The sequence below is a fragment of the Pan paniscus genome, chromosome 6 (genome assembly GCF_029289425.2).
Source record: "Pan paniscus chromosome 6, NHGRI_mPanPan1-v2.0_pri, whole genome shotgun sequence".
Classification (NCBI taxonomy): domain Eukaryota; kingdom Metazoa; phylum Chordata; class Mammalia; order Primates; family Hominidae; genus Pan; species Pan paniscus.
The window spans coordinates 188913148-188928240 of record NC_073255.2 but is presented as its reverse complement, the minus strand read 5'-3'; positions in this window follow the sequence as shown (position 1 = coordinate 188928240).

Genomic DNA, 15093 nt, shown 5'->3' with positions numbered 1-15093 from the left:
TGGGTGAAATAGCCCAGGTGGAGGCGGCTCCAGGGCTGAGCCTGGGGCCAAGCAGGAGCCGAGCCGTGCAGCACCCTGGCAGTGCTCCTACAGTCTCATCCCAAATTCCAGCCAGCCTTTCATTGCCCATCACATTGACTGACCCATTTCCCTGGCTTCCTACTATTCTTGGAATAAAGAATAAAATCCTTAACAAGAGCTGTGTATTCATGTTGCCCAGGCTGGTCTCGAACCCTTGAGCCCACCCACCTCGGGCTCCCAAAGTGCTAGGACTACAGGTGTGAGCCACCACACTCGGCCCCTGATCTGAATTATAATCTGCTTAAAGGAACATGAGAGTGGCTTAAACTTCTTTGTATCCCCTGTTCAACATGATGCAAGCATTTAATGTTTTATTCATTCTATAAATAGTTTACAGAGCACATATTAGGTGCCAGGCAGAGTGTCAGACTGTGGTGATACAAAGATGAATACATTGTTCTTGTTTGGTGGGACCCACAATCCAATTGATTAAATGCTTTTGAGAGGTGAAGCCGGCTGGGCTTGTGGGTCAGATGGGGACTTGGAGAACTTTTCTGTCTAGCTAAAGGATTGTAAATGCACCAATCAGCACTCCGTGTCTAGCTAAAGTTTGTAAACGCACCAATCAGCACTCTGTCAAAACGGACCAATCAGCACTCTGTAAAATGGACCAATCAGCAGGATGTGGGTGGGGCCAAATAAGGGAATAAAAGCAGGCTACCTGAGGCAGCAGCGGCAACCCGCTAGGGTTTTGTTCTGTGTAGTGGTAGTTTTGTTTTCTTGGTCTTTGGGTCTGCACTACCTTTATGAGCTGTGGCATCTACCGCTAAGGTCTGCAGCTTCATTCCTGTAAGCTATCGAGACCAGGAGCCCACCGGGAGAAAGGAACAATTCCGAACTCGTTGCCTCTATGGGCTGTAACACCCACCGCGAAGGTCTGCAGCTTCACTTCTGAAGCCGGCGAGACCACGAGCCCGCCGGGAGAAACGAACAACTCCCAACGTGCCGCCTTTAAGAACTGTAACACTCAGGTCTGCGGCTTCATTCTTGAAGTCAGCGAGACCAAGAACCCACCAATTCCGGACACACTTTCAAGACTGCCTTTATTGTGAAAGTATCTCTAAAAGTAGTAAAATACATATGTACTCAGCAGGAAGTGAGAAAGGATGAAGAAAACATTGAGCAGGGGAGTCACAAGCTTGAGTATTCTGGTGTACAATTGGAAGCTGTTGAAAATGCCAATTCCTGGGCCCACCAGCTGACCCTGATTCAGTGGAACCAGGGTTGGGCCCAGGAATCTGCATTGAAGGTGCTTCCACAGCATTCTAGGTGCTTCTGACGCAGGTGGTCTCTGGGTCACACTTAGGATGCACCGAGAATTTAAGGTCAGGTCCTCGTGGTGGGGTGAGTGACCCAACCTGATAAGCCATCCTCAGGGTCGCCTCCGTAGACACTGCGCCTTTGGAGCAGAGTCTGAGGTGGGAATTCAGGTGCCCAGGGTTTGATGGGGAGTGCTCTTCTGGAAGGACCTGCAAGGCAAAGTAGGGAAGCAAAGCTTGGAAGGAGATGCAGCTGACCGGGGAGGATTTCTGGAAGTCTGGTCTTAGCCTGACCCACGCAGCAGGTGTCCCTGGCAGATTCACCCCTCCGGAGATACAGGAGCGCCTTCTGTGCCTCCGCATCAGTCATGGGGGGCAGGGGCAGGACAGCAAAAACCTGGAGCAAACTGGCTCCTGCCAGCCAAGGATGACATCCCAGAGAAGAGGCAGCCTTGATCGCTGGCGGCTGGGGTTGGAGTGCTGGCCCAGAAAAGGGAATGTGGGTGAGGCCTCACAGCTTCTAGCTCACTAACTGAGCAAATACCACCGCCAGCCCCTGAAATAAGACTGGAAAATTCTGTAAAAGATGTAAACAAAGAAGGGGACCACTTACATCCAAAAGGATCTAAACACTTCGCCAGCCATGAGCAAAATCCAAACTCCAACGTCCTGTGAATATAGCAGATCCCAGTTGATTTGCAGCCCTGATTTCTTTAACCCTGCCAGCACTTTCGGTCTCAGGCTGCAACAGGACTCTTTCATGCATAGAAATCTTGTCTCCCAGAGGCAGAGACCTCGGATTGACATGCCCATGCCATCTCGTGCAGGCCAACCGCTAACCAAAGTGACTGCATTTTCTATCAGCTTCCATCACTCATTGCTGCTACTGTATTGCTACTTGCTACTTCCAAAGCCCCCGCGCCAGTTCCAGACTTCTGGGAAACAAATGTCAAGGTGGAATTAGAGGGAGCATAGGTCGGCAGGGAAAGTCTTCTGACTAAGACACGGGTCTGACACCTGTGGAGGGTGGGAGGGAAGGAGGGATTGGGCAGGAAGCACCCCAGTGGGGCTCTACAGGTCTGTTCTGCGTGTGTTACCTCGTCTGGTCCTCACTGCAACCCAATGACATAGGAGTCATCTACCTGTAATAAAGCTGGGAAAACAGGCTCTGGGAAAGGTGAAGGAGGCTACCCCAGACGGCATAACGAAGCTGGAGCTGACATGTGATCCAAAACCCAAACCCTCTGCTTAGTATTTCTTTTCCTTTTTTTTATTTTATTTTGTTTGTTTGTTTTGAGACAGAGTCTTGCTCTGTAGCCCAAGCTGGAGTGCAGTGGCGGGATCTCGGCTCACTGCAACCTCCACCTCCCAGGTTCAAGCAATTCTCCTGCCTCAGCCTGCTGAGTAGCTGGGATTACAGGCGCCCACCACCACGCCTGGATAATTTTTGTAGTTTTAGTAAAGACAGGGTTTCACTATGTTGGCCAGGCTGGTCTCAAACTCCTGACCTCAGGTGATCTGCTTGACTCGGCCTCCCAAAGTGCTGGGTTTACAGGCGTTAGCCACTGTACCTGGCCAGGATTTGTTTCTTTACTGGCAATTAGCTCTGTCTATCTATCATCTATTTATTTGTGTGTTCATCTGTGGATATCATTATCATATTACCATAAATTATAAATACCTTGAGTTTCAGCTGGGTGTGATGGCTCATGCCTGTAATCCCAGCACTTTGGGAGGCCGAGGCGAGCAGATTGCCTAAGCTCAGGAGTTTGAGACCAGCCTGGGCAACATGGCGAAACCCTCTCTCTACTAAAAATACAAAAAAAAAAAAAAAAAATCCGGCTGTGGTGGTGGGCGCCTGTAATCCTAACTACGCGGGAGGCTGAGGCACGAGAATAGTTTGAACCTGGGAGGCAGAGGTTGCAGTAAGCCAAGATCGTGCCACTGCACTCCAGCCTGGGTGACAGAGCAAGACTCCATCTCAAAAAAAAAAAAAATTCCTTGAGTTTGGAAGCTGACTTCTACTTCCTTTTTATTTTATTTTTGATTGCTCATCATTCAACTTCATCTACTTCCTTTTTATCTACAAAAAGTGATAGGTACAGTCCTCCGCTACAGAGCTAGTTCAACAAAACCACATACGAGAAAGCCTAAGGGTTATTCCTGCACCTGCTGCTGCTGCTGATTAATTACTAAGTCATAGCTTTCCTGTCTAGTTTCCCCTCCACTTTTTTTTGCACACAGAGTTTTGCTCTCGTTGCCCAGGCTGGAGTGCAATGGCACAATCTCAGCTCACTGCAACCTCCACTTCCTGGGTTTAAGCTATTCTCCCTCCTCAGCTTCCCGAGTAGCTGAAATTACAGGCATGTGCCACCACGTCTGGCTAAATTTTTGTATTTAGTAGAGACGGGGTTTCACCATGTTGGCCAGGCTGGTCTCAAACTCCTGACCTCAGATGATCCACCTGCCTTAGCCTCCCAAAGTGCTGGGATTATGGGTGTGAGCCACCACGCTCGGGCTAGTTTCCCCTCCACTTCTTTTTTTTTTTCTTTTTCTTTTTTTTTTTTTTTTGAGACAGAGTCTCGCTCTGTCGCCCAGGCTGGAGTGCAGTGGCGCGATGTCAGCTCACTGCAAGCTCCGCCTCCCGGGTTTCACGCCATTCTCCTGCCTCAGCCTCCTCCTGAGTAGTGGAGCTACAGGCGCCTGCTACCACGCCCAGCTAATTTTTTGTATTTTTAGTAGAGACAGGGTTTGACCATGTTCACCAGGATGGTCTCGATCTCCTGACCTCGTGATCCGCCTGCCTTGGCCTCCCAAAGTGCTGGGATTACAGGCGTGAGCCACCCCGCCCAGCCCCATCTCTATTTTTAAATTTTTTTAAAAAATTCTTTTTATTTTGCCTTGAGTAGGAAATGATTCAAAATAGGAGTAGAAAGGAAACCTTCAGAAATTTGTGATGAGCCTTGTGTCATGTGTTATTTTATTATATATGCTTGGTTATTTAATAGTTTTTGCTTTGGATTTTTTTTTTTTCTTTTTTTGAGACAGGGTCTCCCTCTGGCACCCAGGCTGGAGTGCAATGGTGTGAACACAGTTCCCTGGAGCCCCTGCCTGCTGGGCTCAAGTAATCCTCCCATCTCAGCCTCCTGCGTAGCTGGGACTACAGGCATGAGCCACCACACTCTGCTAATTTGTGTGTGTGTGTGTGTGTGTGTGTGTGTGTGTGTGTGTGTGTGTGTGTGTGTGTAGAGATGGGGTTTTGCCGTGTTGCCCAGTCTGGTCTTGAACTCCTGGGCTCAAGTGATCCTCTTGCCTCTGCCTCCCAAAGTGCTGGGATTACAGGCATGAGCCACCATGCTGGCCTTGGTTTGGACTTTCTAATTGCAAAATAACACATACATCCACACTTTTTTTTTTTAAACGGAGTCTCACTCTGTTGCCTAGGCTGGAGTGCAGTGGCACGATCTCAGCTCACTGCAACCTCTCTCCCAGGTTCAAGCGATCCTTCTGCCTCAGCCTCCCGAGTCGCTGGGACTACAAGCACACACCACCATGCCTGGATAATTTTTGTATTTTTAGTAGAGACAGGGTTTCACCATGTTGGTCAGTCTGATCTCAAACTCTTGACCTTGTGATCAGCCACCACACCGGCCCACACATTCTTATTGTAGAAAATTCAAGCATACCAGAAGCCGACGGGAAAAATGGGACTGTCCCCTTGCCACCTTTGCCTTTACCCTGTTCCCCTCCAGAGCAAGTCACATTCCTCACTTAGTGTGTGCCTTGCAAGCTACTTTCTATGCCCTTACACAAAGATACCTTTTTTGAAAAGCCTTGATTTTTTTCAACATATAAAACTATCTGTTTGCTGTTTTTTCCAACTTGCTTTTTTCCACTTACATAGATTGTATACAGCCTTGCATACATATCAGGATATAGATATATACACACACATATATATTTCACTCCTTTTAAGAATTATTAATGATTTAGCAATTATTGTTTTAACCACCTCTCAACCCATAGACATTTGTTTCCAGTTTTTGCTATTGTAAACAATCCTGCAAGAAACATTAGCTGCATATATGTTTGCATCATTATGCTTTAAATTTTATTTACACTCTGCTTACTACTAAAAAGGACTTAAAATAGCTAAAAATTATTTTTTCAGTTGAATCCAAATCTAAAAGATGCCAGGTGTGATTTAAGATGACAAAAAGGAAGAAGAGAAGAATCAAGCTAATGTCAGAAAATGTATAAGTGAATTAAGCTAAAATGCTAATTTTGAGAGGGTAAAACAGATGGGGCTTTGTAATATGTGATCCAAAGGTTTCTGGAGACACTTATGTTTGAATTAGAAGATACTGCCTGAGATTTCTTGGCAGCAGAAATGGAAAGCAAAGTGATGTTAAATTGATTTTTTTTTCAAACAATTACTCCCACCAAATCATCCTCCATCATTCTATTTTTAAATACCAACAAGCATGTTGTACACATTTAAAATCAATGAATACTATTTAATAAAATTTTGTATTTATGTACATTTTCCATTTTTGCATTTTCATACTTTTTCTGTCTTCTCATTTCTAATGCCAACACTCTCGTCGATGGTAGAAATTTTATGAGAACTTTGCCCTGTCTTCTACACTAGCTAATTTAGAAAGAGGAATGGTCTCCACCCTGAGGTTCTTCCCGACAGATACATGCCCATGAAAAATCTCTCCAGAGGCCTCGGATCGCATTCCATCAAATGTGTCCCTTGTAGCCACCCATAACTATATAAAGAGATATTTGGGTCTGGGCGTGGTGGCTCACAACCGTAATCCTGGCACTTTGGGAAGACGAGGTGGGCGGATCACTTGAGGTCAGGAGTTCAAGACCAGCCTGGCCAACATGGTGAAACCTTGTCTCTACCAAAAAATACAAAAATTAGCTGAATCTGGTGGCGCATGCCTGTAGTCCCAGCTACTCGGGAGGCTGAGGCACGAGAAGCGCTTGAACCCAGGAGGCCAAGGTTGCAGTGAGCTGAGATAGCACCACTGCACTCCAGCCTGGGTGACAGAGTGAGACCGTCTCAAAAAAAAAAAAAAAAAAAAAGATATTTGATAGTGATGTTGCCCTAATGGAAACTCTTTCTAAGAGCTAGCAAGGCCAAGTTTGATTAAAGAAAACTCTGAGACTATATACGATGAATACTGGTAACGATGGTGATACTGGTAAGAATATTGGAGGAGGGGTGATAGGAGAAAAACTCAAGAGAAATCCAGCTGGCAGTCAAATGTGAGTTATTTATTTATTTGTTTTTATCTTTTATTTTTTTGAGACAGAGTCCCACTCTGTTGCCCAGGCTGGAGTGCAATGGCATGATCTTGCAACCTCCGCCTCCCAAGTTCAAGCAACTCTCATGCCTCAACCTCCCAAGTAGCTGGGATTACAGGCATGCACCACCACACCTGGCTAGCTTTTGTATTTTTATTAAAGATGGGGTTTCACCATGTTGGCCAGGCTGGTCTTGAACTCCTGGACTCAAGTGATCTGCCCACCTCAGCCTCCCAAAGTGCTGGGATTACAGGTGTGAGCCACCGCACCCGGCCAAATGTGATTTAAATACAGAGGAGCAAACAGGCTCTTTCTTTATGGGTCATTGCTTTTTTTTTTCTTTTTTTTTTTTTTTGAGACGAAGTCTTGCTCGGTCACCCAGGCTGGACTGCAGTGGTGCAATCTTGGCTCACTGCAAACTCTGCCTCCCGGGTTCAAGCAATTCTCCTGCCACAGCCTCCCGAGTAGCTGGAACTACAGGCACATGCCACCATGCTCAGCTAATTTTTTGTATTTTTAGTAGAGAGGGGTTTCACTGTGTTAGCCAGGATGGTCTCGATCTCCTGACCTCATGATCCGCCTGCCTCGGCCTCCCAAAGTGCTGGGATTACAGGCGTGAGCCACCACACCCAGCCAGGGTCAATGCTTTTTCTACAACTAAATGAAATTGTTGAAGTCACTTGATTCTTTTTGCCACCATCCCCATGTTATCTCTCCTGAGTATGGAGGAGAGGCCTAGAGCATCTATCCCTCCTCTGAGAATTTCGCAGCATCTTTCAAATCACACCGTGTAGGCCAGGTGCGGTGGCTGATGCCTGTAATTCCAGCACTTTGGGAGGCCAAGGCAGGAGCATACTTGAGCTCAGGAGTTTGAGACCAGCCTGCACAACATAGACAGACCTCATATCTACTAAAAAATAAAAAAACAAAAAAATTAGCCGGTCGTGGTGGTACACACTTGTGGTCCCAGCTACTCAGGAGGCTGAGACGGGAGGATTGCTTGAGCCCAGGAGATTGAGGCTACAGTGAGCCATGATCATGCCACTGCACTCCAGTCTGGATGACAGAGATCTTGTCTCAAAAACAATGGCCGGGAGCAGTGGCTCGCGCCTGTAATCCCAGAAGTTTGGGAGGCCGAGGGGGGCAGATCACTTGAGGTCAGGAGTTCAAGACCGGCCTGGCCAACATGGTGAAACCCCATCTCTACTAAAAAGACAAAAATTAGCCAAACGTGATGGCATATGCCTCTAATCCCAGCTACTCGGGAGGCTGAGACAGGAGAATCGCTTGAACCTGGGAGGTGGAGGTTGCAGTGAGCTGAGATCGTGCCACTGCACTCTAGCCTGGGCAACAGAGCGAGACTCCGTCTCAGTAATAATAATAATAATCCCCACACTTTGGGAGGCCGAGGCGGGTGGATCACCTGAGCTCAGGAGTTCGAGACCAGCCAGGCCAACATGATGAAATTCCGTCTCTACAAAAAATACAAAAAAATTAGCTGGACGCGGTAGCGGGAGCCTGTAATCCCAACTACTAGGGAGGCTGATGCAGGAGAATCGCTTGAGCCTGGTAGGCCAAAGTTAAAGCGAGCAACATCATGCCACTGCACTCCAGCCTGGGCGACAAGAGTGAAACTCCATCTCAAAATCAATCAATCAATCAATCAATCAATCAATCACGCCACTTAGGCATCTGGTCACTACTTCCTCTTGTTCTCAAGGTCTTTCCTTCCTAAAGACTATAGCCTCTAGGGTGGCACACCTCAGCCATCTCCATACCTCAGCCATGTGACATGGTCTCAGCTGGAAGCTGTTCAACAGCCTTCTTATCTAAGGCTTGGGCCTTTGCTGGGGCACCCGCGGCAAAATATTATGTGTTGGAACCTTAGTATGCTCAGCTGTAAAATTGATATGACTATATTATAGCTCTTTTTTCTTGTTCCAGCTTGCTCCCAAATCACTGGAACAATTAGGACACTCACCTAAAGCACTTTGGTGTCCTTGATGGAAGGTCCATGTCCAGAGGTGTGCTGGATGGAAACACATTGGGTCTTACCAGCCTGCAGGAGCAGACTGGCAAAATTTCAGGGATTTTGCAACCAGGGAGATATCACCCTGGTAGCTTGAAATTTGTTTTAGTGGAATATCAGCACCGTAGAAATCATTAAAAGCTACAAATAGCACCTTTGAAAAAAATGTATTCCAGGCCAGGCACGGTGGCACCTGTAATTCCAGTACTTTGGGGGGCCAAGCAGGACAGCTCACCTGAGGTCAGGAGTTCGAGACCAGCCTGGCTAACATGGTGAAACCCCATCTCTACTAAAAATACAAAAACTAGCCAGGTGTGGTGGCAGGCACCTGTAATCCCAGCTATTCGGGAGGCTGAGACAGGAAAATCACTTGAACCCAGGAGACAGAGGTTGCAGTGAGCCAAGATCAGGCCACTGGACTCAAGTCTGGGCAACAATGAGACTCCGCTTCAAAAAAAAAAAAAAGAAAAAAAAATGTATTCCAGAGAGCTGTTTACGAAACAATTACCAGCACACCACTAGTTTGTCTAAATTTTTTAGGCTACTTTTTTTTTTTTTTTTTTTGAGACAGAATCTCATTCTGTCGCCCAGGCTGGAGTGCAGTGGTGCAATCTCAGCTCACTGCAATCTCCACCTCCCGGGTTCAAGCGATCCTCCTGCCTCAGCCTCCTGAGTATGTGGGATTACAGGCGCCTGCCATCACACCCAGCTAATTTTTGTATTTTTAGGAGAGACAGAGTTTCATCATGTTGGCCAGGCTGGTCTAAGAACTCCAGACCTCGTGCTCCACCTGCCTCGGCCCCCCAAAGTCCTGGGATTACAGGCGTGAGCCACTGTGCCCGGCCGTGTTGGGGCTACTTTCTAACTACTTCTGACTGATCACTTTGGTGACAAAGGAAATGCTGAATAGATAAGGGGAATCCAATTCTTTTGAGAGTGTCTTTTCAAAGATCCTGCCCACTTTCAGTGAAATAAACTAGATGAATTCCAGGAAGTGTGGACACTGAAAAAACTACAGTAAAGTTCTAGAAGATTACCCCAAGTCCTGGCTGACACCAGCACCTGCTCACAGAGTCCTTCCTTAACACAGCCGACCGGGGTCTGCATCTGGTGCCAGGTCGTGAAACCTCCAGGAGGGACTAAGTGTGCCCCCTGAGCCAATTGTGGAAGGCAGCTGGGGAGAGGGCCAGCTCCAACCAGCTCTACCAGTTTTCCCTAAGGCCATAGGCAGATCTCCTGGGAACGTCTCCTGAGCTCATACCTATCATGGTTTCAGTGTTCCTGCTTCTGCTATGGGAGAGGATCAACAAACCATTGGTGGGGGGTGGGGACTGCAGTGAGGACAGAGCTTTAATGCCAACTGGACGAGCATGAGCTGTAATTATTTGGCTGTCCTTCTGAATTTCTATTGCTCTGCGAATATTCTCTGAAGAGCAGCAATGAGCAAGGTGAAGCAGGCAGATGTGGGTGAGACTGGGCTGGTACCACCCCACCCACCCACCCAGCTAAGCAATCTTGGGCAGGCCACTTGTCTATGCCTCAACTTCCTTGTCTGCTAATTGGGGACAATACCCTTATAGGCTTGCTGTGGAGATTTAATAAGTCCCACAAAAGTCTCAGAATGAGGCTGGCTTCAGGGGTATGCTGTTAGTGCCGTGACACAGCGTCCCCATGCTCAAAAGGGTCCCACGCTTGGGACTGAATGTTCGGCAGTCATCATCTTGAAATTCTTTATTTTTTATTTTTTTGATATGGAGTTTTGTTCTTGTCACCCAGACTGGAGTGCAATGGCATGATCTCGGCTTACTGTAACCTCCGCCTCCCAGGTTCAAGTGATTCTCCTGCCTCAGCCTCCTGAGTAGCTGGGATTACAGGCATCTGCCACCACACCCAGCTAAGTTTTGTATTTTTAGTAGAGATGTGGTTTCACCATGTTGGCCAGGCTGGTCTCGAACTCTTGACCTCAGGAGATCTGCCTCAGCCTCCCAAAGTGCTGGGATTACAGGCATGAGCCACTGCACCCAGCCTGAAATTCTTAATGATTTTGTCTTTGAATTTCTGTTCCCACAGGGCAATGGAGTGTGCATGCATCATGGACTTGTAGTGCCGTGTGTGGTCCCACCTCCCTGCCTCCCCCTGGCAGGTTCCTGACTGCCCATTCCCCTGTCCCCTGCACCCTGGGTTCCATGGCCCCCTCCCCACTCCCACCTGGCCACCTGGCCACCCTTCACTCTGGGCAGGGCCTGAGTGTGGGTGCAGGAGGATCAGGGTAAGGCACGTGTCCCCTGGTGTCTTGAGCACACAGCATGCTCCCGAGCACCCCTGGTGGGGGCAAGCCTCTTGCCCGCTGCCTACCCAGGTACCTAGCATGTGCTGGTGCAAACTTTGCAATGCCTTGGAGGGTGACCTCTCTGCCACAGATTGGGTGGTAGGCTCCTGGCCCCTAGCCAGGGCATGGTGCATTGGTCTAGTGGCTAGTCAGAGTGGGGCTCAGTGGCAGATGGATGCGCCTGTGAACACAGAATGGTAGGGCAGGGACCCCAGCCCTTGGGAGCGTCCCCACTCCTCCAGGAGCATCCTTGATGCTGCAGGGAGTATAATATTCAACAGAAGATTTACAAACAGGACAGTTACACAGATAGATCATGAAAAAAAGAATACTTTGTATTTGGTACGCTTTTTTTTTTTTTAAGACAGGGTCTTGCTCAGTTGCCCAGGCTGGCATGCTGTGGTGCAGTAATAGCTCACTGCAGCCTTGAACTCCCGGGCTCAGGCCTCCCACCTTGGCCTCCTGAGTAGCTGGGACTAGGTGCACAACACCATGCCTAGCTGATTTTTTTTTTTTTTTCTGAAGTAGAGATGAGGTCTCACTACGTTGCCCAGGCTGGTCTCAAATTCCTGAGCTCACACGATCCTCCCACCTCAGCCTCCCAGAGTGCTGAGATTATGGGCGCGAGCCACTGTGCCCGGCCTGTACTTGGTACCTTTAACAGCACTTTTCTCTGCTGTTCGAACAAGGAGCCCTGTATTTTCATTTTGCCCTGAGCCCTGCAAATTATGCAGCTAGTCCTGCTGAGAACATTACCTGGCACACAATAGGTGCTCAATCAAAGTTAGTAAGTAGAATTATTATGATAATATATACATTCCCTGTGGAGTCATGTACCTGAGAGGACCATTCCACATCTTCACATGTAAGGATAAGGGTCATGTCTGTTCAGTATCGCGTGGGTCTTGATACAGCATCTTGTGTTAATATAAACATCCAGCCGAGCGTGGTAGCTCACACCTGTAATGCCAGCACTTTGGGAGGCCGAGGTGGGCAGATCCCTTGAGGCCAGGAGTTAGAGACCAGCCTGGGCAACTCAGTGAAACCCCGTCTCTACTAAAATACAAAAATCAGTCAGGCCTGTAGTCCCAGCTATTTGGGAGGCTGAGGCTCGAGAATTGCTTGAACCCGGGAGGTGGAGGTTGCAGGGAGCCAAGATTACACCACTGCACTCCAACCTGGGCGACAGAGCGAGACTTTGTCTCAATAAGAATAATAATAATAACATAAACATCCACAGCAACAGAAGATGACATTGATTGCTGCGGTGACCTTTAGCATTCAATCTTTTTTTTTTTTTTTTTTTTTTTTGAGACAAAGTTTCACTCTTGTTGCCCAGGCTGGAGTGCTATGGCACAATCTCAGCTCATTGCAACCTCCGCCTCCCAGGTTCAAGCGATTCTCCTGCCTCAGCCTCCCAAGTAGCTGGGATTACAGTTATGTGCTGCCACACCCAGCTAATTTTTGTATTTTTTTTTAGAGATGGGGTTTCACCAGATTGGGCAGGTGGGTTTGAACTCCTGACCTTGTGATCTGCCCACCTTGGCCTCCCAAAGTGCTGGGATTACAGGCATGAGCCACCACCTTCTTTCAAAGAGCCAAGCACTAAATCTTTATTGAATATCTACCTGGGGAGTAGACAATCTACCTGAATCTAGGGGAGCCTACTAAAACAATTCTTTAAAAGGGGATTCAGCTCCAAGTGATGTACTGTGAACTGTACGTGGCATGGGAGCCCAGAGAAGGGAGGGATCAATATGGCCTTAGAGCAGTGACAAGCTAATCTGAGTCACATCAAAAGCATCTTGAGACTCAATGACACAGAGTGCTGGGCCCCCCAGCATTGCCAGCTCAGTAGGTCTGGGGTTGCAGGAGTGAATTTCCAGTCCCAGGTGACACCGCTGCTGCCGTACTGTGCTTTGAGAACTACTGTTGTAGACTAGACCAATCCAGGAAGCCTTCATGGAGGAGAAGATCAAGACTTAGTAATTAGCGCAGTTAGTTGATTGGTGGGAAAGAAAGCAATTGCAAACAGAGGGAATGACATGAACACAGGCACAAAATCCAAAATGAGAGTGTTTTGTGTGTGTGCGGGGAAAGGTTTTAAGGAGACAAGGGTGACATGCCTCCTGGTAAGATATTCTGTTCTGATGAGCTATGACTGTGCACTTCTCTCCAAAAAATAAAATAAAATAAAATAAAAATTTTCAAAAATTGGCAAAGATAAATCATGCTATTAGAATAAAATTTTTTTTACTTCCATTGTAAAACCAGAGTCGTAAGCCATGAAAGTAGATGTTATTTTTCTCTAACCCTGTCACCAAAACTCTCTGTGTGGTGTGTGTGTGTGTGTGTGTGTATGTGTGTGTGTATTGTCAACCCAAAATATCTGAGACAGGTCTCAGTCATTTCAGAAAGTTGATTTTGCCAAGACTAATGACCACTCGTGAGACAGCCTCAGGAGGTCCTGCGGACATGTGCCAGAATGGTCAGGATACAGCTTGCTTTTATACATTTTAGAGTGACATGAGACATCAATCAATATGTGTAAGATGTACATTGGTTCGGCTGGGCGCGGTGGCTCATGCCTGTAATCTCAGCACTTTGGGAGGCCGAGGTGGGTGGATCACCTGAGGTTGGGAGGCCGAGACAGGTGGATCACCTGAGGTCGGGAGTTTGAGCCTGACCAACATGGAGAAACCCCGTGTATACTAAAAATACAAAATTAAACAGGCAATGGTGGCGGGCGCCTGTAGTCCCAGCTACTCAGGAGGTTGAGGCAGGAGAATCGCTTGAACCCGGGAGGCGGAGGTTGCAGTTGGCCGAGATCGTGCCATTGCAATCCAGCGTGGGCAACAAGAGCGAAACTCCATCTCAAAAAAATAAAAAATAAAAAAAGATGTACATTGGTTTGGTCCCAAAAGGCAGGACAACTCAAAATGGGGGCTTCCAGGTCCAGGTAGATAAGAGACAAAAGACTGCATTCTAGTCCGGGCACAGTGGCTCACGCCTGTAATCCCAGCACTTTGGGAGGCCAAGGCAGGGGGAATCACTTGAGACCAGGAGATCAAAACTAACCTGGCTAACACAGGGAAACCCCTTCTCTACCAAAAAAATACACAAATTAGCTGGATATGGTGGTGCACCTTTAGTCCCAGCTTCTCAGGAGGCTGAGGCAGGAGAATTACTTGAACCTGGGAGGCAGAGGCTGCAGTGAGCCGAGATCTCCTCACTGCACTCCAGCCTGGACAACTGAGCCAGACTCTGTCTCAAAAAAAAAAAAGGTTGCATTCTTTGGAGTCCTTGATCAGCCTTTCGCTGAATACATAGCTGACCATGACTCAGTGAATCTGCATTTTTACATGACTAGTAGAGGAAGCAATCAGATATGCCTTTGTCTCAGGTGAGCAGAGGGATGGTCCCTTATCTGTAAAGATAAGCTATCAATTTACATTGCCAGGGTGAAATTCAACAGAACTGTTTTAGGGTAAAGATCTTGAGGCCCACAAGGAATTTCTCTGGGGGCAAATTGTGAGGAAGGTATGTAGCTTTTATTTATTTATTTTTATTTATTTATTTTTAAGACAGAGTCTGCTCTGTTGCCCAGGCTGGAGTGCCGCGGTGCGATCTTGGCTCACTGCAATCTCCGCCTCCCGAGTTCAAGCCTCCTAAGTAGCTGGGATTACAGGTGTGCGCCACCGTGCTTAGCTAATTTTTGTATTTTTTTAGTAGAGACAGGTTTCCACCATGTTGGTCAGGCTGGTCTCAAACTCCTGACCTTGTGATCTGCCTGCCTCGGCCTCCCAAAGTGCTGGGATTACAGGCATGAGCCACCACACCCAGCCATGTAGCTTTTTTCTAATTTACTTTTTTTCTTTTTTCTTTTTTTTAAAAATACCACAATCAGGCCAGGCGTGGTGGCTCACGCCTGTAATCCCAGCACTTTGGGAGGCCAAGGCAGGCGAATCACGAGGTCAGGAGATCGAGACCATCCTGGCTAACACGGTGAAACCCCGTCTCTACTAAAAATACAAAAAAAAGAGCCAGGCGTGGTGGCGGGCACCTATAGTCCCAGC